The sequence below is a fragment of the Monodon monoceros genome, unplaced genomic scaffold (assembly GCF_005190385.1).
Source record: "Monodon monoceros isolate NGI ecotype Baffin Bay Population unplaced genomic scaffold, NGI_Narwhal_1 Super_Scaffold_3, whole genome shotgun sequence".
NCBI lineage: Eukaryota > Metazoa > Chordata > Mammalia > Artiodactyla > Monodontidae > Monodon > Monodon monoceros.
Window position 1 is genome coordinate 60366262 of NW_021703780.1, and position 25419 is coordinate 60391680.

A 25419-nucleotide genomic window follows, 5' to 3' on the forward strand; every position below is an offset into this window, starting at 1 on the left:
ACTCCAAAACTTATGGGCTTAAAACAATTACCATCTAGTTTGCTCTTAAGTATGTGTATCAGGAATCTGGGCAGGGCTCAGCTGAGTGGTTCTTTTGTTCCATGCGCCATTGGTGGGGTGATTCACTCTGCTACATTCAGCTGGTGGTTGGGGTGAACTGGAAAATGCAAGAAGCCTTTACTCACATGTTGGCATCTTAGTGCTCCTTTTCATGGACTATTTCTCACCACTTGGCAACCTTGGACTTCCTCACCGCATGATGGTCAGACTTTGTACATGGTGTTTGGCTTCCAAGAGAGTGCTCCAAAAAATGAAGGGAGAAGCTGCAGACCTCTTAAGGTGAAACCTCAGAAGTTACACAGCATCACTTTTGCTACATTCTATAGGTTAAAGCAAGTCACAGGACAACCCATACTGTGGAGGAAGTAATGCATACTCAATCTCATGATGGGATTTCACAAAGAATTTACAGCCATTTTAATCCACCATAGGCGGGAGCCACTGCAATGGCTGCAGATTGCCTCTTTATATCCATAAATATGGTCCCAGGTTCACTGGGATGCTGATCTAGAAAAGCCCAACATCTCCCTGACCATGCTTGCCAGTAGTTACGTCCAAAGCACTAGGAAGGTGGTTTCTGTTATCCAAATGTCATGCCAGCACATCTAACTGGTGGAACCTAAATTCAAATTCAGAACCCTATCTACAGAGGAGCCTGAGAAATCTAGTCACCAACCTTCTGGCTTGGGTACAGAAAGGCACACTAGAAGATATTAAGTGGCAGCTGAGTGCCTGACCCACTGTGTCCATCACAGCAGGGACTGAATGGGGTCAGAAGCATCAACAGCTCTATTTTGCTCCTTGGTGTGGTCCAACAGGTATGGACCATGCATGTGAGCTAGAGGTGGATGGAGGTGCTGCCCACTCCCAGAGGCCTGGATACAACCCTAGGAGAAGGCATTCCTATTGGATATTTGTTTGCCTGGGAGAGGCATCCCAGCTGGGGCCCTAGAGTTACAGATAAAGGACTTACAGCTGAGGTCTGGACTCTGGAGATGGTGAGAGCTACTCAGTAGGGACTTCTGAAAGAACAAAAGGCATGCCAGTGGTCTCACTGTCCCCTGTGAGGGTCCTGAGGCCTGGGTATTGGCCCAGGCTGAAGCCAAGCTCCCTGGGAAGCGCAGCTGATCTGGTCCCCAACACTCCTTTCCAGTATGGGGGCCTCAGGGCTCCTGTTCTCTTCACCTCTCAGAAATTATAAGGCTGCCTGAGTCCGGAGCAGCTCCACTCTCCCACGGCGCACGCTCAAGATACCAGGGCCCTGGACTCACCCCCAGGGACCCCAGCAACAGCCACTGCCACTTCCAGGTCCAAGGCAGGTCTCTCCTTGTCCCGGGCCCATCTCCTACGGTGAAACAGTGAGGGGATGGCGCAGTTGATGTCCCCACCCCGGCGGCCCGGATGCTCTGAGCCGAGCCGTGAGAGTGGGAGGCAGCTCTTTTGTTCTCCTGTCAGCCTTCACTTGAGAAGACTGCGCTCCAGCCCTGCCTCCTATCTCTTCAAAAGCTGATACACTCACAGACTAGAGGCAGCTTTTGTCAGCCGCTGCCAGTTCGGAGCATTTCTGGTCCAAAGCATTGGCTGCCAGTGAAAAAACCCGTTTCCCTACGAAGTTTTCCGAAGTCTCTCATCAGGCCTGGGCCCCTCGGCTCACCCTCTTCTCTCGGGAGTGTGGAGGTGGCAGGGCTGGGGGTGGGGCTGGGGTGCCGGGTGCTCTGCCAGCTGCGGCGCCCCAGGACTCGCGGCGCCCCAGGACTCATGTCAGAGTTTGGACAGAGTCCCTCCTTGGGTGCCTGTGGACCTGTGGGCTTGTGGGCTTCCATTCTTGCGGAATGTTAGGGGATTTCATAATCCCCAAGCTTTCCTCTTAGAGATGGGAAAACTGAGGCCCAGAGGAGTCTGGTAGTTGGTTTGCACAGTGCTGGGACTTGAGTCAATGGGCGCTGCTGACCCCACATCCTCTTTCTGTATCTGTGATGATTTTATTTTTAGGAAGTTGTGGATGCCGGACAGGGGCAGGAGCTGGGGAGGCTCAGACGTTCCCTAGGTGTGGGACAGGGACTCACTGGCTGGCTCGCTCCCCTATTCTCTACCATGGCAGCACTGGGGAGGAAATGTCTGACAAAAGAGAGAAAAAAAAATCCAGTCTTTCGTTTCAAAGTCCACAACCCCTGTTTCTGGGCAACCAGAGCCTTCAGTTCAAGCTCATGTACAGAGCAGTGAGATCAAATACCTGAAGCCCAGAGAACCCGTTCCAGCTCTCTGGGGCTCAGAATAGTGGCTCTGACCATGGTCTCTTCGAGAACCACACACACCTCTTCTTTCTCTTCCACACACACACCCGCATGCTCACACATTGCTGAGGGAAGTACTGTTCTTCTTTTTGAAGTTCTGTTCAAAAAGGTAAAGGTGCCTCCTTTTTTATTTTTAATTTTTCCATTTATATTTTAATTTACATTCAGGCAAATTCATCCTTTTTAGTGTACAGTTCTGTGAGTTTTGTCAAGTGCAGAGTCATGTAACCACCACCACGGTCACAATCCAGATCTTAAAACGTTCCCTCCCTCAGGCTGCCCCTCCAATCCCACACCTCCCTCCACCCCCAACCCCTGGCAATCACTGATCTGTTTCCTGTTCCTTTAATTTTGCCTTCTCTGGAACGTGGTATAAATGGAGTCTTCCGATATATGTAACCTCTTGAGGCTGGCTTCCTTCATCCCATAACACATTTGAGATTCATCCATGTTATGTGTATCAGTAAGAATGCTTTGTAAAGGTAGAAAAATAAAACTGTGGTGGTAACTCCGTGCCCAAGCACAGCGCCCCTCTGGTGGGGGTCTCCAGCTCTGAGCACGGCTCCCCAGCTCCCCTGTAACCAGCATCATCCTCCATCAGCCTCAATTCCATTCCTGCCCTGAACTGCCGGCTCCCACAAACACACAGCCTACCCAGAACCTGGAATTCCTATCCCTCCCATCAGCACCCATCTACTTCTGATCCTCGTTCACCTGACCACATGGGGTGCTCCGGAGTCCTCATGGGGCTGCTGGGCCCTCATCCAGGAGAGAAAAACTCAAACGCTTGCAGGGCCATGCAGGTAATGTTAATAAACATAATACAACAAGAAATGGTGGGAACCAAAGAGAACAGGACAGTGTGTGTCCTCCCTAAAGACATTTGTAACACTATAAACTGTTAGGTACACTGTAGCTGCCCCCCCAACAGCCTCACCCCTGAAAAACACATCTGTGGGCTGCACTCAGATGCCCGGACTCTGGTTCACAGCCTCTGAATCTCTCACATTGAACCCCTTCCTCAAATCCACCATTGCGTTGATGCAAACTATGACACAGGGCAATGACATCACCGTTATGAAGGTGGCGGGACTCAGGGTGACCACGTGTCCTCTGTGGAATGCGATGGAACAGGAAGCAGGTTGCCCTATGTGGACTTGGGATGCTTCTGTGGAATATGCTTTGCGCCGGGGAAAAGGGCAGCTGAATGGAGACCCCACCCTGGCCACAGCAGTCTAGTGCTTCTTACTCCAAAAGACCAAACCCAGGAAGGTTCTTCTGTGCACAGAAGCAATCTTTGGCTCTTTTCTGATACCTGCCATATCGCATCCACCGAGGCCAACCCACCACCCCACATATACGACACAGGGTAGGGGGATGCTGCGGCAAGCTGCCCAGAGCGCCTTTTAGGGCTGAGGTATTATTGTCCCTCCAGCTGCCAGGAGTGTGGCTGCTGACAGCTCGCAGCTGCACCCCCTTCTGAGCACTGCCCTTGCCTTGCGGGAGCTGCCTCGCCGGCCCACCACCAATGATTGATTGAAGTGCAGGTAGAAAAGCTTGCTCCCTCTCCTCTGGTCTCAACTGGGGACAACTCCACGGGGTCACCCAGCTCCAGAGCTTCCCGTGGCCTCTGGCTGAAGCCTTTGTTGCAGCTGCATTGGAGATCAATGTCTCCCTCTGCCTAACCCTGTCTCCCTCACATCCTTACAGATGTTTTCCCCAGTGCGCTCCCTAGAAACCTCCTGCACGCAAATCTCCATCTCAGAGTATTTCCAGGGAACCCAACTGAAGGCAAAGAGTGAATAGGCTTTAGTTAGTACGAATGCCGAGTTCAGCCTGTAAAATATTTATTCTGTTTCTCACATGTTATTTCATTTGATTCTCTCAATAACTCATTCGGGTGGGTATATGATTATTCCATTTTGTATATGAGTAAAGTAAGGTCTGGAAAGGTTATATGTGTAATCCAAGGTCACATGGACAATAGTAATTGATCTGATCTGAACTTCTGACCCTCCAAGCCCTGCTCTCTAGTTCACTACACTGGCCAGAGCTGATGGGTGAGGGACAGCATTTTACAAGGAGGAGATGGGCTAGGTGGAGGCAGGAGCAGGCTGCCGTGTGCAGTTGTGCTTCACACATTTTGGAGGCAAAATGCGCATTCCTGGACATCAGAGATTTACGTCTATTTTCTCTCAGCTCTCCAGCAGATGGCAGTCGACTGTCTGGAGGAAGGGGACCATTCGAAGGCCAGCATCATTTGGGCTGGTGGAGACCTGGCAGAGTAAGGGGGTGGGTGTCTGACTAGGGCAGAAGGTAGATGTAGGACACAGCAGATCCCACCTGGCAATAGTCCCTCAATAAAAGCGTTAGCCTGCCCATCATCTAGGTATAAAGGGGGCATCAGGTCACCAACCCTTTGGAAGCAAGTCATGTTCTTGCCCTTGACCGTGAGCAAAGTCTCTTCCAAGGAGAATGCTGACAACCCACAAGGGTACCATCTTATTACTACTTAAACTTATCTGGGGTAGACACTGAAATGGAGGACTTTCTTCAAAATATAGTGGATTGAAGACATCTTTTAAAATTCCACTAAAATTATAGTGAAATAATTTTAAAAGGCATAAACGCTACAAGGCAGAAAGTCCGGAAGCGGAAGTAACAGTGGATGCGACAACAACTTTTTGGAAGTTTGAATGGGAACTGACTTAGCAGAGAGGGGAAGGCTGAATTCAAAGAGCCCTCGGAGGGAGGGGTGCCAAGGAGAGCAAAGGACCCCTCTGCCTCGAAACCCTGGGACGTTTCTGGGACTCAGACACTGGGTACCTCTGGAAGTGGGGAGGGGGGTGGGACCAAAAATAAGAGAGCTGGAGAACAGTATTGAGAGCACCTGAGCTTCCAGATCCCTCCCCACCCAACACAATCTGGCTGCAAATCACAGAGAATTCAGTCTCATTTGTTTACACAAAGATTCAAAGAAAATATGAAGGTGTGGGCTCTGCGGTTCACGGTCATTGGGGCCAACAGCTGCAAATCTCCTGGCCTTACCTCCGTGGTTGTGTGATGGCTTCGTCAGCTCCAAGCACTGTGCCCTTGTTCAAGGCAGGAGGAAGGGGAAGAGGGAAGACAGCTCATTCCAGTGCTCCTGTCCTCTTTTATCAGGAGGGAAAATGCTTTCCCAGAAACCACCGTTCCCCAGCCAAGCTTTGCTTATGGCTCGAGGCCGTTGTAGAGTCACGTGGCCAGCACCGGGTACATGGAAAATTGGACAGGCAAATACTTAGCTTGTCCAGCCTTCATAGGAGAGACAGGCAAGGAGAAATAAGATGGGAATGAATGTGGAGCGAGCAGAGCTCCCGGACAGGAGGGCTTCCAGTGGGGGAGATTGGGTGGGTGCCCACGATCAGAGGTCTTCTCTCTTGGGCTGGTCATTTTCTCAATGTGGAATTCCCCAATCCTTTGCCAGAGTTGTGGCACCTAGCAGAGGGAACCAGGGACCTCACTAGATCCCCTTAGTCTCAGGAAAGCTCCTCACTCCTGCCAGATGCCCCCTCCCAGAGCCAGAGTTAGTCGGCTGGATGGGGGACGACCAGCCTCTGTCTTAGGGGGTAGGGAGGAGGCGTCTCTGGGTCTACGGGCTTTGGTGTGAGCTTTCCACCACGCCTCCTGATTTTAGCCCCCAACTTGCACCTCCACCTTCTATGATGCCTAGTCCTGAGTGCTTATGGGTTCTGAACCCCTAATCAGCTTGCTTCTTCACCTACCCCTGCCTCAGGCATCAGCAGAGTGAAGCTAACAGAAACACAGGCCAGTTACTACTCTTCCATCTTCAATCCTACCTAGCATCCATCTCTAGGGGAATGGATAAATAAAATTCGGTGGGTGCATAACGCAGGACACTCTGCAGCTATCAGAAGCAAAGAATTCGCTGCCCACACCAAAACATGGATAGAGCTCAAAAGCAAAGTGTTGAGGGAGAAACATAAGAAAAAGGATGAAAGTTAGAACAATGCGCATTTATATAAATGGAAAGCACATACACACAAACGGCCAATAAACCGTGAAAAAGTGTTCCATTTCATTACTCATCAGGGAAATGCCAATTAAAGCCACAATATGAAACCTCTTCACACCCACTCAAGTGGCTAAAATGAAAAAGATAAAAATACCAAGTGCTAGAGGATGCAGATGAACCAGAATTCTCTAACATTCACTGCTGATAGAGTGTGTGTTGGTAGAACCACTTTGGAAAACTGTTTGGCTGTGTCTCCTAAAAGCAAGCATACTCCCTCCCATGGCCCAGCAATGCCACTTCCAGGCAGGCACCTGGCAGAAATGCACACAGATGGTCACCAAAATTCACACCCTATAATGTTCATAGCAGTGCTATTCACGGTAACCCCAGCTAGAACCACCAAACGCCCATCAGCCGAAGAGTGGATAAATAAAGTGTGGGATATTCACACAGTGGAATTCTATTCAATGAGAACAAACAAACTATATATACGACTACAAGCAGCAGCAGGGATGAAGCTCTCAAACCCAAAGCTAATCAAAAGAATCAGATACAAGAGTCTGTACTGTATGACGCTATTTAAATAAATATAAGAAGTGGGCAAAACTAACTTAGGGAATTCGATGTGAATATAGTAATTAACCCTGGGGACAAAGTGGTGGTAACAGGAAGAGGGCAGGAAGGGGATGTCTGGGGTGCTGGTACTGTTTAGTTTCTTGACCTGTGTGCTGGTTACAGGGATGGGTTCAACTAGCGACACCTCTCGCGCTGAGCCTTCGGGTTTGTGCACATTTCTATATGTAGGTTCAATAGAAGTAAAACATAAAAAGAAAAGCCTGGGGCTTCCCTGGTGGCGCAGTGGTTGAGAATCCACCTGCCGATGCAGGGGACACGGGTTCGTGCTCCGGTCCGGGAAGATCCCACATGCCGTGGAGCGGCTAGGCCCGTGAGCCATGGCCTCTGAGCCTGTGCGTCCAGAGCCTGTGCTCCGCAAGGAGAGAGGCCACAACAGTGAGAGGGCCCCGTACCACAAAAAAAAAAAAAAAGAAAAGCCTGGGGCAGTAAAAACGCATAAGAAAATCCATAGACACAAACAACAATACTGCATATTTTACAAAGATGTGTACATATTTAAAGATCTAGCTATAAGAATGGGTGCCTGTGTGGGGAGAGAGAGGACAGCGAGGGAGTAGATGACAGTAGTAGCAGGGAGCAGAAATAAAAGGAAGTGATACCAGAGAGGAATCCTGTGTGCATGCACAACAACAAAGTGCTTAACCCAACTTTGAACCTGAGCTAAGGGGAAGGGCGGAATAAAAGCAATAGGAGTTTTAAAAACCTTGGACTGTTTTCTGACTGCCGACTGCATGTTTCTTCTTTAATTAAATGGGGTCTGGTGAAGAGAAGGGAGTCTCCAAGATCTTGGCAAGGGCTCCTTGTAGGAGGTGCCCTGTCTCTGGCCCGTTGACCTCTCCTGCCCTCTGCCGCCACTCTCAGGCCACCAGATACATTGGCTGAATCTCCAAATTAGAACCGAATCAGAGTTCTATTTCCTCCTTCTCATGAGCTTCTCTCCCCTCGCTTAAATCCGGGGTGCGTGCCTCTCCGGCGGGCAACATCCAAGTGCCCAGCACCAAGGAGGAATGTGAGAACCCCACCTCTGCTAGATGTAGATGAAGCAGTGGGTCTCTCTAAGCCCACCCCCAGCAGTCTCCGTTCTCTCTCAGTCTACTGCCCGCTCCTCCCACCTAGGAGGGGTGGGTTCAGATGGTGCCACACTGGGCTGAAAAATTGACATTGTCTGCACTTCCCTCTGTGGCCGCTAGTGGGAGATGCTGGCCAACCTGAGGCCCACCATGGGGCTAGAAGCAGGTGGCCAGAACGTGGTTTATCTGTCCGTCGCCAGCCACCCTACCAGACCGAGGGCCAGAAAGGGTCCTGTGTCCGGATCTTTTCTGTAGACTGGCTTTCTTACTGATTCCCGCACTCTGGGCTGGCTGACCCGCCCCGTCCTGCAGGAACCGGTAGCTCCTCAGCATATACATAAGGCACCCAGTGACCCCAGGAGCCCCTCTCCCAAGTCCCAAAAGGAGGATGGCCCCCTGGTGACCTCTCCAAGATCCCAAAACTGGAGAGGCAGGTCATAGCCTTTGAACTCCCAAACACAGCACCTGGGTGCCCTCTGAGAACGATTTAGGAGCCTTGAAAGTGTGTCAGGAGAGATTAGAAGGCTGCTGGGGAAGAAGACAAACGCTGTGTGTGTGTGTGTATGTGTGTTTACATGTGTACCCCTGTGTTGACTCTGGGCAATAGCCGGTCCCTTCCAATGATGTTACTGGCCTGTGGGCAAAACCTGGTGGCCTGTTTCTTTTAAACAAGGATGTGTGTTCCTGGGTACATCTCCCTGTGGGTCAGCCTGCATGTGTGAGCGACTGTGCTTGTCAGTGTATGGGTCTCTGCATCCATGTATGAGAGACAGTCTATCTCATTGTCAGCATGTAAGTGCCTCCGTGTGTGTCAAGGTGTAGGTTTTCTGTAGCTCAACAGGGTGAAGTGAGTGCATGTGTTTCAGTGTGGGTGTGTCTGTTGGTTGTGTCTGTTGGTTGTTTCTGGTCTGGGTGTTGGTTGTTTCTGGTCTGGGTGTGTGTTTCTGTCAGTGCCTATATGTCAGTATAAGTGTCTACCATTGTGCAGACTTGTGTGCTCTGTGTGTGTCTCTAGTTGACTGTGGTTCTATGTGTGTGTCTCTGTGTCAGTGTGTCAGTGGATGTGTGTCTCTGAGTCATGCAGGTGTCCCTGAGTTTGTCAGAGTATGCCTGCCTCAGTGTCGGTGTGTGTCAATGATGTGTCTGCTTGTGCCCGTGTGGGAGTCTGTGTGTGTCAGTGACAGCAGGTGTCTCCGAGTGTCAGTGTATGTCTGTGTCCACAGGGGTAGGTGGCTTGGGTAAGGTCACCAAGTCAGTGAGGATGTGTGCGTGCGTACTCCGCGTGTGCCGGGGTGTGTGCCTGTCCTCGTCGGCCGTAGGCGGCTAACCGTGGCGAAGCGTCGCCAGGTCGCTGTGTGTGTACCCCCGCGTGTGCCGGGTCTGCGCGCGTCTGTCCGTGTCCGCGTGGGCCGCTTTCTGTGGCGGGGCGCCCCCGGGTCAGCGCGGGGTTGTGCGCCCCAGCGGGTGCCCAGGGCTTCACCCTCAGAATGGGCGGAGCGCCACGTGCGGAGCCCCGGGCGCGTTGCTCTGGGGCGGAGCCAGCCCGGGGCCCCAAGCCCCAGGCCGAGCCCAGGCGGGACCCGCCCCCGACCCCGCCCCCAGCACGAGGCCGCACCGCCCGCGGAGCCCAGGCGCCCGAGCCCAGCCGCGGAGCCGAGACGACGGCGGCGGCGCCCGTGGGATGCGGGGATCGCGCCCCCGGGGCCGCTGAGCCTGCGCCCAGTGCCCTGAGCCCCGCGCCGAGCCGAGTCCGCGCCGAGCCTCAGCCGCCCATTCCGGGGCCCCGGCCGGGGGACCAGCAGGTGAGCGAGCACACACGCGCTCGGCAGCCCCGGCCCGGCCGGAACCCCCTCTGCCTGCCGCCGCCCAACTTTCCTCCCCGAGGGTTAGAGCTTCCAACCGCTGCGCGCCCCCTCCCCTGCCCCGGGTCCGCAGGCAGGCTCCCTCCCCCATCTCTGCCCCCGAGGTTGGGAAGGCGAGAAGAAGGGGCGCAGAGCAGCCTGGCTGCTAATCTGCTAATCGGTGCACGCCCCCTCCCCTTCCCTTTCCTTCCGGGTTTCCCAATGCGCTGTCGAGGGCCGGGGGAGGGGGAGCTGCGGCTCCGGCTTCCCGGCCGATCCTGGCGCAAGCTCGGGGAGGGTCTGGGATTGGCACCCGGCTTCCGGAGGCCAGAGACCCCAAGGTCAGAACAGCGACTAGGCGCGTAGAGAGTGGGGGAACTGACCGAGAAGGGCTGGGAATGGAGGAAGGGGCTATGCCCCCCCCCCTTTCTCTGGGCCCCGCGGAGCAGTCCGCTGGGGGTGTCCTCTCTGGGGTGAGATCTCTGCCGGTCCTGACCGGGGACAGATCTATGTGCACCCTGACGGGGGAGAGATCTATGTTGTGTGCCCTATCTCTGCGCGTTCTGACCGTAAAGAGATCTCTGTGCCCTCTTGACGCCCTAATGGGGACACAACTGGTCTCTGTGAGCCCTGAAGTGGAGAGATCTCCGTGTGCTCTCAACGGGGGAGATATCTGTGCTCTGGGATGGGGAGAGTTCTTTGCCCTCCTAGCTCTGACCCGGGAGGCCGGAGGCCAGGCCGTTTTCTACTTGTTTTTTGATCGTCTTTGTTGGTGCCCTGGAAGGAAGTAGAGGTGCCTAGCCTTGTGGGGGATGGAGGTGTGGAGAGTGCTGGTGGTGGGGGGGTGCTGGGCACAAGGCCCTGGCCTTAGGCCCGCCTTGCAAACACCTGTTGGAGGCCAGTGCACAGCCCCGAATCAGGAGGCCATGGCTGAGGTTGTGGCAGGAGTCGATCTTCTCTCCTTAGTGCTTTGAGACCAGTGTGGGTGACGGGATCAGTTTCCTCTTGGGGTTCTGGGCTGCCATTCCATTTCCCCACCACTCTCCTCCCATCCTGCTGGGAACGCAGGCACCTCCACTGGGAGGCTAGACTGCCCGGTAGAGACAGGCACTCCACATGACCCCACCGTGCTTGCCACAGCACATCTGCTCTCTCCCCTGTTCCCTTCAGGATCCAGAGGGGCCCTGAGCGGCAGAGGCCCAGGTCATCAGGAGGCCAGGCCCCTGCTGCTGCCCTCAGCCTCTCACAGTTAGAATTGGGCAGGTGCATGTGAGTGGGTGGTAATGGAGCTGGAAGGTGGAATGAGGCTGGCACGGGCTGATAGCTCAAGCCCTGCTGCAGTCACAGGAGCGAGGGGAGGAGAGGGTCAGGGAACAGCCAGAGTGCGGAACACAGATTTTACACTAGAGTGTTCAGCCCCATGCTGAAATGAGCCTCAGTAACCCTATCATCACCACCACATCGTGCGGGGGCAGGGGGGAAACTGAGGCTGAGAGTGGGTCAAGGACTAAACCAAGGTCACCTAGAGAGTCAGTGGATTGGGGGCCCCACTCAGGGTGAAGATGCCTTGAGATCTACTTTCTGAGAGCCAAATTGACCTAGGACTGATGACAGAGAATCTGAGCAGAAAGGGATGTGGTCCTGAGGTGCCAAGAACTAGCATTCAGCCCAGTGTGGCATGGGCAGCTGCTATGCCTTTGGGGTGCTTGGTCCCGACTCAGTGGTGATTGAAGCCCCTCTGGAAAATTTCCAGGATTGACTCACTCAACATGAAGATGGAGTTCGGAGGAGTGGTAGGAAGTACCAGAGACAACTGGGAGTTGGGGAGAACAAGAGGCTGGTGCTCAGGGATTCCAAGGAGAAGGGAGTCCTGGGGGCAGCCTGGGACAGTGGTAAATGGCAGTCTCTGTTCTGTTCATAGGAGGCTGGTTCCTGCTGACCCTTGGGAAGCTTATTGGAAAAGTGTACAACGATAGAAGTGTGTGCCCACAAACCACTCAAAGGAGGAGTGATTGCCTTTGGCCAGGAGAGTCAAGGGTATCTATCTAACAAAAATAACTTTCCAGCTGGATTTTGAAGGATGAATAGGAGTTTTCTAGATAGAGAAGGTGCAGTCTAGCCATCAAGACTATCACGTACAAAAGCACAGAGATGTGAAACAGTACAATCGTTCAGTGACCCGTTGGGTCCCGTGGTGTGAGGAAGAGAAGAGCAAAAGCTAAAGCCAAGGTCACAGTCACGGGGACCCTTGGAGCTCCTCTCAGGAATTGGGAATTTATCCTCAGTAATGGTACTAAAAATAGCTAACATTCACTGAGTGCTTTCTGCCAGCCAGGCACGGCACTAAGCACTTTATAAGACTCATCTCGCTGAATCCTTGAATCAACCCTGGAGGCAGACACCATAATAATGACCAATTTGCAGGTGGTGAAACTGAAGGCCCAGAAAGGTTAAGTAACTTGCTCACTGTCACACATCTACTAAGTAGCGGGACTTCAGTTTGAGCCCAGGTGTCAGTATATCTGCTTTGCACTGTGCTACCTCTCCAGGGCAGACCATGGATGCCGTCCAAAGTTTTTCAGTTGAAGGAGAGGGACAGGCAGGTGACCACAGGTGATACAACCTGTGATATTCCAACTTCCTTCCCTGTTAAGGGATATGGCACTCTCCCATCCCCAACATCGGTTGCTCACTAAGTGAGATTCGCTGCTGCTGTATCACACAGTGGGGAGTGGGGTGGATGGGCAAGTGGAGTTTGGGTTGGCAAGGTTGATGCAGAACAGAGAAGGTGATGGATGTTTCAGGGCCCTGATCTGAACGTGTAGTGCTTCCAGGGAGATGCTGATATCTAGCAGTCAGTTGGAGGGAAGGGTCCAGGGTCCAGGAAGGAGATCTGGGCTGGAGGTAGGAACTTGGAATCATCCGCAGAGGCTGGTTGTTGGAGCCATGGCAGTGAATTAGATTTTCCAGTGAGAATGCAGACCAGTGGTTCTCAACCCTGGCGATATTAGCATCACTTGGAAAGCTTTTTTTTTTTTTTTAATTAATTAATTAATTAACTTTATTTATTTTTGGCTGTGCTGGGTCCTTGTTGCTGCGTGCGGGCTTTCTCTAGTTGCGGAGAGCAGGGGCCACTCTTTGTTGCGGTGCTTGGGCTTCTCATTGCGGTGGCTTCTCTTGTTGCAGAGCACAGGCTGCAGGCGCACAGGGAAAGCTTTTTAAACAAAACCAACCTATGCCCAGACTCCACCCCCAGAAATTCTAATTCATTTGACTCTGAGGTGAGGCCCAGGCATCAGTAGTCTTGAAAGCACCCAGGTGATCCTAATGTGGAGAAGAGGGTGGGAGAGAAGAGAGTTCAGTCTGGAGCCCGGAGGCACTCCAACACTTGAGGCTGGAGAAGTCTGCAACGGAGGCTGGGAAGGAGCAGTCAGAGAGGTAGGAGGACAGCCAGCAGTGGGAGGTGTCACAGAAAGCACGGAGGGCGCGCGTCCCGAGAGTCTCCTGTTTGTGCTGGGAGAGTTAAGAAGATACGTTTTGAGAAGTTCATGGGAAGATGAAAAAGAATGCATAATTTAAAAATGAGTGTCCATTAGACTGAGCGACCATGAGGGTGCTGGTGACCTTAACAACAGAAATTTTCCTCTTGGCACCCACAGAATGTGGTGCTGGGTAGAGATGGATTTTGATGAATGAATGAATGAATGAATTGGTGAGAATGGAATCCAGTTTGGAGTGGGTTGAGGAGTGAGCAGAAGGTGAGGATGTGGAGAGAGCATGTGTAGACAGCTTTTCCAAAGAGTTTGATGGTTTAAGAGCGAAGAGAGAGATAGAGGGGAGCTGGGGGGAGGGTGGGGTCAAGGGAGGGCTGTAGGAAGAGCCTGGAGTGGACACTGCAGGCGTGTGCGTCCGTGCAGTGCGTCCATGAGCGTGAGATTGTGGGGAAGATGCTTTCCCTCACAGGGAGGGCCAGAGATCTGTGAGTTGAAAGTGTGCCCGTGGGGTCTCAGTTGCTCTGGTTTGTCCAGTGGGCCGGTCAGGAAGGCCTGGGGTGAAATGACTCTTCCTATGAAGCTCTGAGAGGGTGATTTTGATGGCAGGAGCTGTGACTCCTGCTGGGGGCAGGGAGTAGGAAGGAGAGGGAGATTTGCTCTGAGGAGAGAAAAGTGTTCCAGAAAGCCAGTGTCTGAGGATAAGATGAGGTCGTCTAGAGCAGGTTTCCAGGAGTAGAGGGCCTGGGCTAAAAGTCCTGTGGCTAAATCCACAAAGGAGACAGAGAAGAGAAGGTGAAGCCAGGGGCAGCCTGTGGAGAGAGGCTGGACGATGCAGGGAGGGGTCACAGGGGTGGTGAGGCTTTGAAGTGAGCCCAGGATTTGATGCCCACTGCCCTCTGCCAGCCCAGACTAACCTGCAGCAGAGGTCTGAGGCTGAGTTCAGCCTCAGGTGGTCAGAGAGAGCCTGGACAGGGCATCCAGCACCTAATCTCTGTCATGGAACATTCTAGAATCTGTACAATTCAGATACAATAACTGCTCTCATGAAGTTTACATACTGTTGGGAAAGACAGGCTGGGTACCACGAAACAATTAAATACAGAAGATAATTTTAGATTGTGACCGGTGCTATGAAGGAAATAAAACAGGATGATGTGATGGAGAGATGGGAGTGACGCTAGACTGGCTGGTCATGGAAGGCATCTTGAAGGAGGAGACTAAACTGAGACCTGAATAACAAGAAAGAAGCAATCCTGAGGAGATCTGGGGCAAGAATGTCTTGTAAAGAGGGGAATGCCAGTACAAAGGCCCTGAGGCAGGGCCAAGCTCCTGAACAGGGTTGGCTGCTGTGCTGGAGCAGAGGGACTGGGGTGGAGATAGAGAGGTCCCTTGCCTCCATTCCACCTCCCCCCCTCAGTCGTTAGCCCCTTCAGACTGCCCCTTTGCTTATGCACGGCTCACACCACTCACCTCGGGCTGCCAGCGGTTCCTGAGGGTGACACTATATTTAGACACTTCTCTCTGTGGTCCTGGAACATCCTGTGTATTTTTAAGATGATCAATATGGGATGGGTGCTATTTATAGAGACCCCAAGTGAATTCCTGGGACCTGGGGCCCTCAGATAGTGGAGGAAATCCAGGACCGGGCTTTTTGGGGGCAGCCACTGCATCTGGCAGAGCATTGGAGACATCTGATTCACGGACTCCGAAACTCGTATCACCTCCCTTGCCAGGCCTGCTTCATCCCATCCCTGCAGAGTTACCACAGCCGTGGGCTGGGGAGCTTGGATGCCCATAGTCCACCCATCTCCAGCTCTGTTTCCTGGAGGGGTATCCAGTGTGCCCCAAGCCCAACAGAAAATTTCATTGTGATTGTTGAAACCAGAGTCTGATGGGACAGTTTGTCAATCTCTTGTTCATTCCTCGCTCTGTTTACTGGCAAAAGAGGACTCTCAGAGCCTCCCAGGTTTACCCCACTGGCCAGAAAGAGGTCTGCCCAGGAGTAAATGTGAGGTTGGCATTGGAAGCTTAGCCTTCCCAGTGGGAGGTCAGTGTGGCCCAGAGCAGCCAGGGAAGGCTGCCTGGAGGAGGTGGGATTGGAGCCCAGCCATGGAAGATGCACAGCATTTGGAGAGGTGAAAGGGATCAGATCAAGTTTTCAGGCCTGTTTTCGGAACAATGTTTATGTTCCAAGGCTGGAGTTCTTTCTCTTTCTCTCCCCTTCAGTTTTTCTTCTGATTAAATCTCCCAGGGAGACAGTGGAAAGTCATGTCCCCACAGAGGTATTAGCTGAGTGGAAGGACGAAGCTGCTCTCACGGAGTCTGTGTGGGCCCGAGAAGATGCCTCACCCCCTTGGAGATCCCGCCGTTGTCATCTGCAAGGGCTTTCACTCCCCTCCTTACAGCCCTGAGAGGCCAAGGGCTGGTACTGGTCACCCCATAGGCTCAAGGTCACACAGGCATGCAAGTGGCACTAAGCCCAGAGCCAGTGACTCCCTGCCCCACCCAGGCCTTGCCCAGGTATTCCCAGTGCTTTCTGGGAATGGATCTTGAACAGTAGAAAGGCTCTTCGTGGCATCAGGAGGGTGGTAAACACCTTTCTGGCGGGTATTGATTCCTTGAAGGCCTGTGTGAAGGAAGGACCTGGCTCAAGAGGCAGTTCTCAGAGAGACAGCAGAGCAGGAAGGGTAATCTGGCTTGAAGTACCAACTCAGTTCTCAGGCTACCTTAGCATCCCTCCATCCGGGCTGGCCTGGGAGGTGCCCCGGGAGGATCTAAGATGAGGGGCAGGGGGAGATCAGACCATGGGAGGGACCAGCCCAGCCCAATCAATACCTCCTGCCTGGCCATCAAAGTCCCAGCCTCATCGACCTGGACCGATAGCCCGGAAGTGGTCCAAAGAGCCCCTCAGAGCCCAGGTGCCCTCCCTCTGCTGCCTGCCTCTGGGGCTTTTCCTCGGAAGAATACCAGCCCTGGGTCCATTCCCTGCTGGGCCCAGGGCCCCACCCAAGGGACACCCTACTGGTGTGTGGGTGCAGGGAGGCTGAGCGACAGAGGCCTGCCCACCACGGTGGAGCAGAAGACACAGGAGCTCAACCGGCCGTTTGCGGCGCCGACCCTGCCACCTTGCTGGGTCACAAGCAGCACAGACTGCCAGTGAAATAAAGCGACAGCTAGTTGATAACAAAACTGGAAACGTAGGGAAAGCCCCCACTCACTTGCTGGGCCTGGGTGCTTATTAGGTGTGTAATTGCTGGGCTTCCATTTCAGGAAATGTCTGAGGGAAGGAGAGAAAAAAACTCCCTAAGGATCCCCTGGGGCCGCCTGTCCCCGGAGACTGCTGGACTTCGGGTCCCTTCCAGCCCTCGAGTTTTATGATTGAATCAAGGACTTGTCCCCAGATGGTTCACTTGTCTTCCCAGTGTATTGCACAAGTAACTTAAATGGCACTCACCGACAAATAAAAAATAAAATTCTCAAAAGCATTATGTTAAGTAAGGACAGCTGACACACAAGAGCCCATACGGTGTGATTCCATGTATAAGAAGTTCCAGAACAGGCAAAACTAATCTATGGTGATAGAAGTCAGAAAAGTTGACTGGAAAGGGACAGTGGGGAACCGTCTTAATTGGCGTAGTAGTTACATAGGCGTATACATTTATTAAAACTCATCCAGCTGTACACCTAAAATCTGCATTTTCTTGTATATGTATTATACCTCAATTTAAAAGAGTATCAAGGCACAAGGGTTGCACATTTGGCTACACTGTGTCATGACACTTCTGCCGTGTGGACTTTGTGGATTAGTGGATTGGCTTATCCCTCTGGGGGTAAATGACCCCGTAGCATAGGGTTCCTAGGTTTCTCTGGGCGCATTTCTGTCTCCTTCAGTGCATGCAGTAGGTGGCCCCAAAATGCCTAGATTGCCGTGGCATCTCTGCAGTTCCACTGCGGAACCTTTTTTCAGCCCAGATGGAGAAAGTGAGTTGGAAGGAACTGGGCTGGAGAGAGACGGGATGCTGATTGCTGTCTCAGAGGCACCTCTGTTCTAGGAGGGTGTTTCCTGGGCCACAAGTGGACACCTTTCTGGCTCGATTGTATGTATTGTGTGGGTGTAGCTCTACAGGGTCTGGGGCAGAAGTGCCCCAGGCTGACTGAGCCAGCTCTTCAACTTCTGGGCTCTGTGGTCTCCGAATAGTAGATCATCCAGGTCTCCACCCAGGAGACCCAGGGCCCCAGCAGCTCTGACAGCTCAGAGCTGCTCAGCACATTATACCTCCCTTAGTCAAGGAGCGGTACAGGGTGTTTGGAGGAAGACTTGGGCTTGGGGGAAGTGGGTGCTGTGTGCCCGGTGGAAGGGACCCTACATGACCTGAGGAGTTGGTGTTTCCCCTGGCCTGGCACCAAAACACCACTGAACACTCAGATGAGATAATGGGATGAACTGGCACTTCCCAGCCCCCAGGTCCCCATCCTTAAATGGGGAAGGGGGATGAAAAGGCAGGAAGGAGGCTTGGGCTGAGTTCAGGGCTCAGGTCAAAAGTGCCCCTCCCTCCATACAGCTCTTCCATCAGCTCCCGGTCCAGAAGGGGGCCTGGTCTCAGGGACCCACTTTTCATCCCTGCCTGGAGAATCACTTCAGCAGAGCAAGAGGGGGAGGTTTTACTGTCAGCTGAATTAGCCTCGGCTTCAGCCTGACTGTTGGAATAAATGAGATGCAAATGCATGTAAATGAGGGCATCCCCGGCTTCTGGGGTGGGTGTGTTCACCTCTGGGAGGGATGGGGATGATTCTGCAGGACTTCCCGAGACTGCTGGGGGCTGGGATGGCAGCTAGAGAAGGAAAGCCCCTTCACGATGCCTCGCCCCCTTCCCGAGGACTGGGGTCCAGACTGGACAGGGTTAATGCCTGTGCAGCCTCAAAGGAGAGGAGCCTGCAGGGAGCCGGTTAGCTGAGGCCCTGCCCGCACAGGGATGTGCCAGTGTGCCTTTGATCTGGGAGCAGGGACCCGAATGCACAGGCCACGGGCACCAGCTGGTACCCCCGCTGAGCCTTTGTCCAAGCGGTTACCCCGGGAGAGCCAGGACTGTGCATATAATTGCCTGGGCAGGAGGGATGGCCTGAAACACACTGTCGACTCCTCCCCTTCCCCCACCCCCTACCATCCCAACCTGTGGGATCCCCGCCCTCCAACCCTCCTTCCACCCATCCCCACCTTCCAGCCCTCCTCCCCTCCGTTTTCTGCTCCCTCCCCTCCCCCACCCCCAGGCTAGCCTGAGGCCCAGCCCCAAAGCAGGTGGAGTTCTGTAAGGGTTTAGGGCCCCGTGGCTGGAACTCTACGACAGTGCCATCCAATAGAGATATAATTTGAGTTACAAATGCAAGTCACATATGCAATTTAAAATTTTCTACTAGCCGCATTTTAAAAACTAAAAAGAAACAGGTGAAATTAATTTTAATATATTTTATTTCACCCAGTACATATATCCAAAATATGACCAGTTTAAATTTTAATCGATATTTAAAAGTTAATAATGAAATAGGTGACATTCTTGATCATGCTAAGCCTTCCAAACCAGTGTGGATGTAACAACAGCACATCTGGATGGGCACTAGCCGCCTGCCAGGTGCTCGCTAGCCACAGGTGCAGAGTGGCTTTCCTATGGGACTGGGCAGCTCTATCTGGTGTGGAGAGCTGGAGAGACAAGGGCAGAAACTGGCCAGGTCTCCCTGGGACCATCTGGCCACACAGGCTGCGAAGAGGGAGGACCAGCCTCAGAGGAGGCTGTTGGGCCGGCTCTTAGCTTTGGAGCGAAGATCACAGACATACTCAGCCCAGGTAGGCAGGCCACAGATAGCCCTGACCCTTCCTCCCTGCTCTCCATGTCCTCAGAGGTGGGAGGCAATGTCGTGCAGTGGTTAGGCTTAAGGCCTGGCTTCAGACAGACTGAAGCATCAGATTTCCCATGTGTACAATGGGGATAATAACGTCCCCTCTTCCTAGGATTGTGATAAGGATGGAATAAGCGCAGTCCCAGGCACATAACGAGCAAGTGATGCTGCTGGGATGACCCACCCCAGCTCATGGTTGAGGAAACTGAGGTCCAGAAAGGGGGGAGGGAGAGTGGTAAGTGGTAAGTGTGACCTTGTCCCAAGGTCACAGTGTGGGTTAGTGGCTGGGCAGTAGGAAGGTTAATCTGGCACTCATTCATTCATGCGTTCATTCCTTCATTCACCAGGCCCTTATAGGCACCTCTTTGAGGCCAGACTGTGCTTTGGGAGCTCAGGACACAGCCAGAGGGAGAGGCAGATGTGGAAGCAAATTACTCTACCCTGTGATGAAGCCAGTATAGGAACGCAGTGTGCCAGGAACGCAGAGAAGGGAAGGGCCAGCCAGGCGGGGAGGACTGGTGTGGGCAGCGACAAGGTTTTTCAGAGAAGAGTCTTCTGAGCTGGATTTCTTAGGAGAAAAAGAATGGCAACAATAGCCACAATGATTATAGCAAGTGACACTCATTGAACACTTTCTGTGTGCTGAGCATGTGCAAGTATTAATACACTTATGCCTGAGAACAGCCCTGTGAAATAGGTACTATTATTAACCCCATTTTACCTATGGGAAAACTGAGGTAGAGAACCATCAGTTAACTTGCCCAAGAACATACAAGTGGCCAGGACCCAGGTTCACACAGGCAGTCTTGCTTCCAAGCCATAGCCCTAACCATACCCCTATCCCGCATAGGACTAGGAAGTCTTCCAGAGATAAGAGGGGTGAGCAGACCCGTTCACAGGGCTGGGTTCTCTGGCCCAGGGCATTTCCTCATTGCCAATCTCAACAAGACCGAGTAGAAATTTCCTTAAAAGCTACCATACTCTCCTTGCTGATGACTTTTCCCCCTTTCTTGTCATCACGCCTGTTGATTTGGGACCCATCACTTAGGGAAGAAAATTATTCTAAGAAGTCATTTGTAGGGCCATGCACACAGTGGGTGCTGATTAAATGTTCACTGAGTCATCAAAATGAGTCTATGGGTTGAGGTGTTGATTAGTTTCAACGGGTTCTCCTCAAGGGAGAAATGAAGTGGCTCCTGATACTCCTCACACCTGTGGGGAGTGAGCCCCTGCTTCAGGGCCACCCACACCCTCTCCCTGAGCCCTCAGGACTGAGGGGCAGTGGAAGGGCACAGGTGGAACTAGTGCCCAGGGTGGTGGGTGCTCCAGCCCGAGGTCACCTGGACTGCAGGGCGGGAAGGAGGCGCCCAGAGCAGAGGAAGCCAGCAGAGATTTTCTAGGAAGCCAGGGAATCACTTCCACAGAGCTCTTTGAATAAATTTACATGGCAAAGAATATTCTTTGCCTGTTGTGTTCCAGAGGCTCAGATTCCAAGGCGAGCAGAAGTGACTCAGGAACTGCCTTCAGGAGCTGGGAGGGGAGTGAGCAGGAAGGGGCTCCGAGGAGGGGTTAGGCTGGAGTCTGGTCCCTCCTCACCCCAGGGACGGCCAACTAGCCTGGTTTGTCCGGGACTGAAGGGCATCTGGGATGCAGGAATTTTAGTGCTAAAACCAGGGAAGTCCTGCGCATCCCTCCTCCACCCCAGCACTGCATGGCTGCACTGCAGGCTGCCGGGCTGTCGTGTCCTGTGTCACGGCATTGTAACCACCATTGACTGAGCACCAGCTGTGTGCCCTGTGCATTCAGGAAGGAGACAAGAAGATGAGACAGTCTGGGGCGGTCCAGTTTCTGGTGTGAACAGTCCATATTCTCCCCCCACAGCATGTCCGCCCTGATGTGAATTCCCACACCTACAGGCCAGTTACTCAGAGGAGGGGGGACCCAGCCTTGCCCTAAGATGAGGTTTCCAAGATGTTTGGGGAGACCAGACCCACGCTAACAAGTGTCAGAGAGCAGCCGAGGCCAGGAAGAGATCCAGGGCTGGATGTGGGGCTCAGCCTCCTGACCCAAAGGAGAGAGGTCAGTGTGGGTGGGCAATCAGAGAGGGCATCCTGGAGGAGGTGGCGTAGTGAGGGGAGCATGAGGTGGCTCTGCCGTTGCACAGGGCATGGACAGTGTTTGGCAATGTCTGAACTAGGGAGTGGTGGGAGCTGCACATGGTGGGTGGAGGGAAAGAGGGAGGAGGCCGGTGGCAATGGGATCAGACTGGTCCCAGCTGGGGCCAGGAGGCGCATCCCACGGCCGTGGCCTTGGGGATGGAGGCCTGATGTTTGGTGGAGCTAGGGAATTGTGGCCAGTGTCAGAGGAAACGGTGTCAGGAGGAGCCAGTTTGAAAAGGAGGGTTCACAGTTTGCTCCCAGCGACTCTCAGGAGCCAGCAGAACTGAGGGAGAGATGCACCCAGTAACAGAAGCTGATGAACTTGAGCCAGGATGGAGTAGGGGGTCCTTAGAGCTCAGGGGACACCGATAGGACAGGGGAAACTGGCCCAAGAAGAGGGATCATCTGGAAGAAGATGTCCCAGCCTGGGGAGCAGGTGTAGGCCTGGTACAGATGGAGAAACTGGTGAAGGTGAAGTTGGTGCCGGTGGAGAAGCTGCTACAGGTGGAGAAGCTGGTGCAGGTGGAAAAGCTGGTACAGATGGAGATGCTGGTACAGATGGAAAGACTGTTGCTGGTGGAGAAGCTGGTACAGGTGGAGAGGCTGTCCTGCGTGAGGGTGAGAGTCATGGGGTGCCGGCATCTAGAAGAGTATGATCTTTGTGTGATCTTTGAATCAAATCTCGTCCAGGCTCCCCTACATGATGGAGCTGTGTGAGATAGAGGCGCCTTGCACTTCCCCAGCCAGAAGTGGGTCCTCCCTGCAAAGCTGGGGGCCTGCCCTTCCAGGCCTGAGGGGTATGGCTGGGCCTGAGCCTGGAGTGTCCTCAGATCTACCCCGATCTCTCCTTACCCTGGCATCACCGGAAAGCTTGCAGCCAGGGCTCAGCCAGTCTCAGCCTCAACAGGGCGTGGGCCCTGAGCTGCTGAAGGAAGGGCAGGGCCAGAGCCAGGTGCAGGCAGTGGGAGAACAAGGGAGAAAACGGATCCCACCCACTCACAGTGAGCCACCTGTGGGGACCCAGAGACAAAGGACACTCTTGGCAGGTTTACCTTGGAACCTGAAGCCTGGCTGCTGGGGAGCAGGGAACTTCATCTGGAATCTGGTTTCACAAACTGCTGAGTCCCAGGGGTTCTGGTGCCCTGCTGGAGGCGAGCTGGGGCAAGACCCTTCCGAGGACCCAGGGCCCTGTCATTGGGGCTTCGTTATTACTATATTAAATAATAATATCTAATAAGTGTTGTAATTTTGAAGTAGCCATGGCATTAATGCTAAATGAGATACTGCAGCCCCTGTAATGGAACAGAGAAATAGCTGCATTTCTATTGGTCACAGCACTTCCATCTTGCTGCCTACATTCATAATGGAAGGAAATGTTAAATTTCAGATAGAGGTTAATGAGAATGAGATGCAATTCCCCCCAGATTTTTTCCACATCACTCCAAGAGGTCTGTTAGGTTCCTCTGAGCTGCAGAGGCAAACAAAGCTAGTCTCCTGACTGTTAGCAGTCGGGAGAGTGGTTATCCAGTTGCTGACTAGAGGGGAACCCCAGTCAGAGGGACTGGAAATTATCCATTTCTTGACCTGAGCGCTAGTGACTGGGTGAGTTCAGTTTGTGGAAATTCATCCACCTGTGTGTACACTTAGGATTTGGGCACCAATCTGTATGAAGAGTTGACTTCAATACAAATTTTAAAAGCACTTTTACCAGAACAGATGTATATGCAGGTGCAAGCTTGCGTGCACACGCACACACACACACGCACGCACGCACACCACACACATACACACACCACCACCACACACACACACACACACGCCGCTATGTACCAGGGGCCCTAGGTCCATGGGTGTCCACATGTCTCCAGAACGCTCGCAGGCATGTGGACACGGATACAGTGAGACAGAGAACACTATTTTTAGGAAATAAGTCCAAGTAAACGAGGAGACTTCCTGATTTACAGGACTAGTGATTGCTCGCAGTGGAGAGGATTGCCCTGCAAGGAAGGGGCTGCTGTCATCCAGGCTGCCTTGTTTTTTGTTTTTTAATAAAAAGAATAATGACTTTATTGTTTTTGAAAAAATAATATAAGATCATCATAAATAATTCAAAACTGAAGAAAAGCACGAAGAAGAAAGTTTAAAATTACCTAAACTTCCACCAGCCGAGGAAAAAACGTCACCATTCATGTTTGGTGGCGAGTATTACAGACGCCTCTCTTTGTTCACGCAAAGATGGAGTTAGACAGGGACAGCTTTTATTAAGTAGGGACCTACTCCTTCACCTGCTGTTTTCAACAAAGATGTTCCTTTAACTTTATTGGAGTGAACCAGAAGAACAAGAGGCTGAAGGATGGGGTGGTTCTGACAGTGTCTGTCCCGGGACCTCTCTCCTCTGGCTTCCCTTCACACATTCCGTGCTGCATCTCCCTGCGGACCAGAGGCGGCCTTTTGAGACCTGGCTGTGTTGTGTTTGCTCACTGTTTACCTGTTACCTGTCCAGGTGCCTACTTCACCGTGATTGGAGCCTGGGCCCTTGGCGGGGTGTGTGCAGGGGTCGGGGTGGCAGCCACTCATTGGGGTCATTGGTGACATGTGTCCCAGGAGTCAGATCAAGGCAGAGCTTGTCTTTGACGGAAAGGGATTCTGTCTTGGCAGAGAGCTCCAACAGGTTCCCGGCCCTGCCCAGGTTTGATGTGGTAATTAGTGACACGGCCTCCCCCTCCTAGTGGCAGTGGCGTCCCAGTCAGGAGCTACGCTGACCACATCCTGTTTTGGTGGGGCAGTCGAGTACACATTCTCCGGCCTCCGTGTCAGAGTCAGAGCCTGTTCACACCAGGTCCTGGATCATCTGAGGCCACCGGGGGCCACATTCTCCCTGTTTGGCGTCACATGCAGCTGCTGGCTGGCCGTCCTAGCGGAAGTGCGGTCACCATGTTCTGGTTCTGCTATTACTCGAGATGGGCCCTGGTTTGTTCAGACTCAGGAGGAGGGGAGTGAGGAGTCTGGGATGCTCCGTCAGCGTTTTCCATCTCTGGAAGGATGCCTCACTCTGGGGATTTCTTTGAGATCCTCTCAGGGGGCTCTGTGGCAGCTGTGTACACAGCTCTGCGGTGCCAACATCTGGATGGCAGCTGCCAAGTTGTTACCCAGCTGTTTCCAAAAACCTGCAGGACTTGCCTGGGCCTCGGTGAGCAGATCCAGATACCCCCTCAGTGGCCAGATGTTGGAACCTCCGTGCCCCAGGTGAAGTCTGGGCACCCTCCCCCACGCAGGTGCGTGGTGCTATGGGAAGACCAGACAGACTGTCCCCAACCCTCTGGTCCCACCACTCAGGCCGAGGATCTGCCTGAAAAAGAAGCCCAGGGTTGGGACGTTGGCCCAGGAGGGCTCTGATCACCCTCCTAGGGTCCCAGGGTTTCCTGTAGAGGAGACAAGCTGAGAGGAAAGGCAGCAGTGGGTACCTTCTAACACCCTTGCCCCTCATCTACGTATTCGTCATTCATTCCATCCTTCATTTGTTCAGGACCAGCCTGGCCAGACATCTGAAATAAAAAGGTGACAGGCCCCCTCCCTGCCCCATGGAGTGTCCCCCTCAACCCAGGGTGTGTCGGGATCAGTTGGGAGAAGTGTCTCAGAGTGGGCTTGGTTAAGGAACCAACAGGTGTGAGTGTGCCCTTTTGTATCGAGTGGGGTAGAATGAAGGGTCCCCGATGACCCAGTCACTCGTGCCTACTTGCATTCAAACGTGCTCATTGGGATGGGAAAGGGAGGAGCGACCCTTCTGCAGGTCCCCATGCATTCCCTGGAGCCTGGAGGGCTCTGGGTTTGCCCAGGCCGGCATCCGCCAAGTGTGCCTGTGGAGAGGTGGGGAGCATCTTTGCCAAGATGCTGGTCCTTCCCTCCACCAGCCCAGCCACTCCCCCCAGGTCTGGCCACCCTGCCCCCTGGCCATGGG

The 25419-nt window shown here is 53.1% G+C and overlaps 1 protein-coding gene across 1 annotated transcript in view; it reads left to right on the plus strand.

Annotated features, from left to right (window-relative positions):
- Window positions 1-9727: 9727 nt before the first annotated feature.
- The window catches only part of SCN5A (sodium voltage-gated channel alpha subunit 5), a 103809-nt gene continuing 88117 nt past the window's right edge, over window positions 9728-25419 (plus strand). The window contains exon 1 of the mRNA XM_029243674.1: window positions 9728-9877. The gene's annotated coding sequence lies outside the window, so the exon portion shown is untranslated. The remainder of the gene's footprint in view (window positions 9878-25419) is intronic.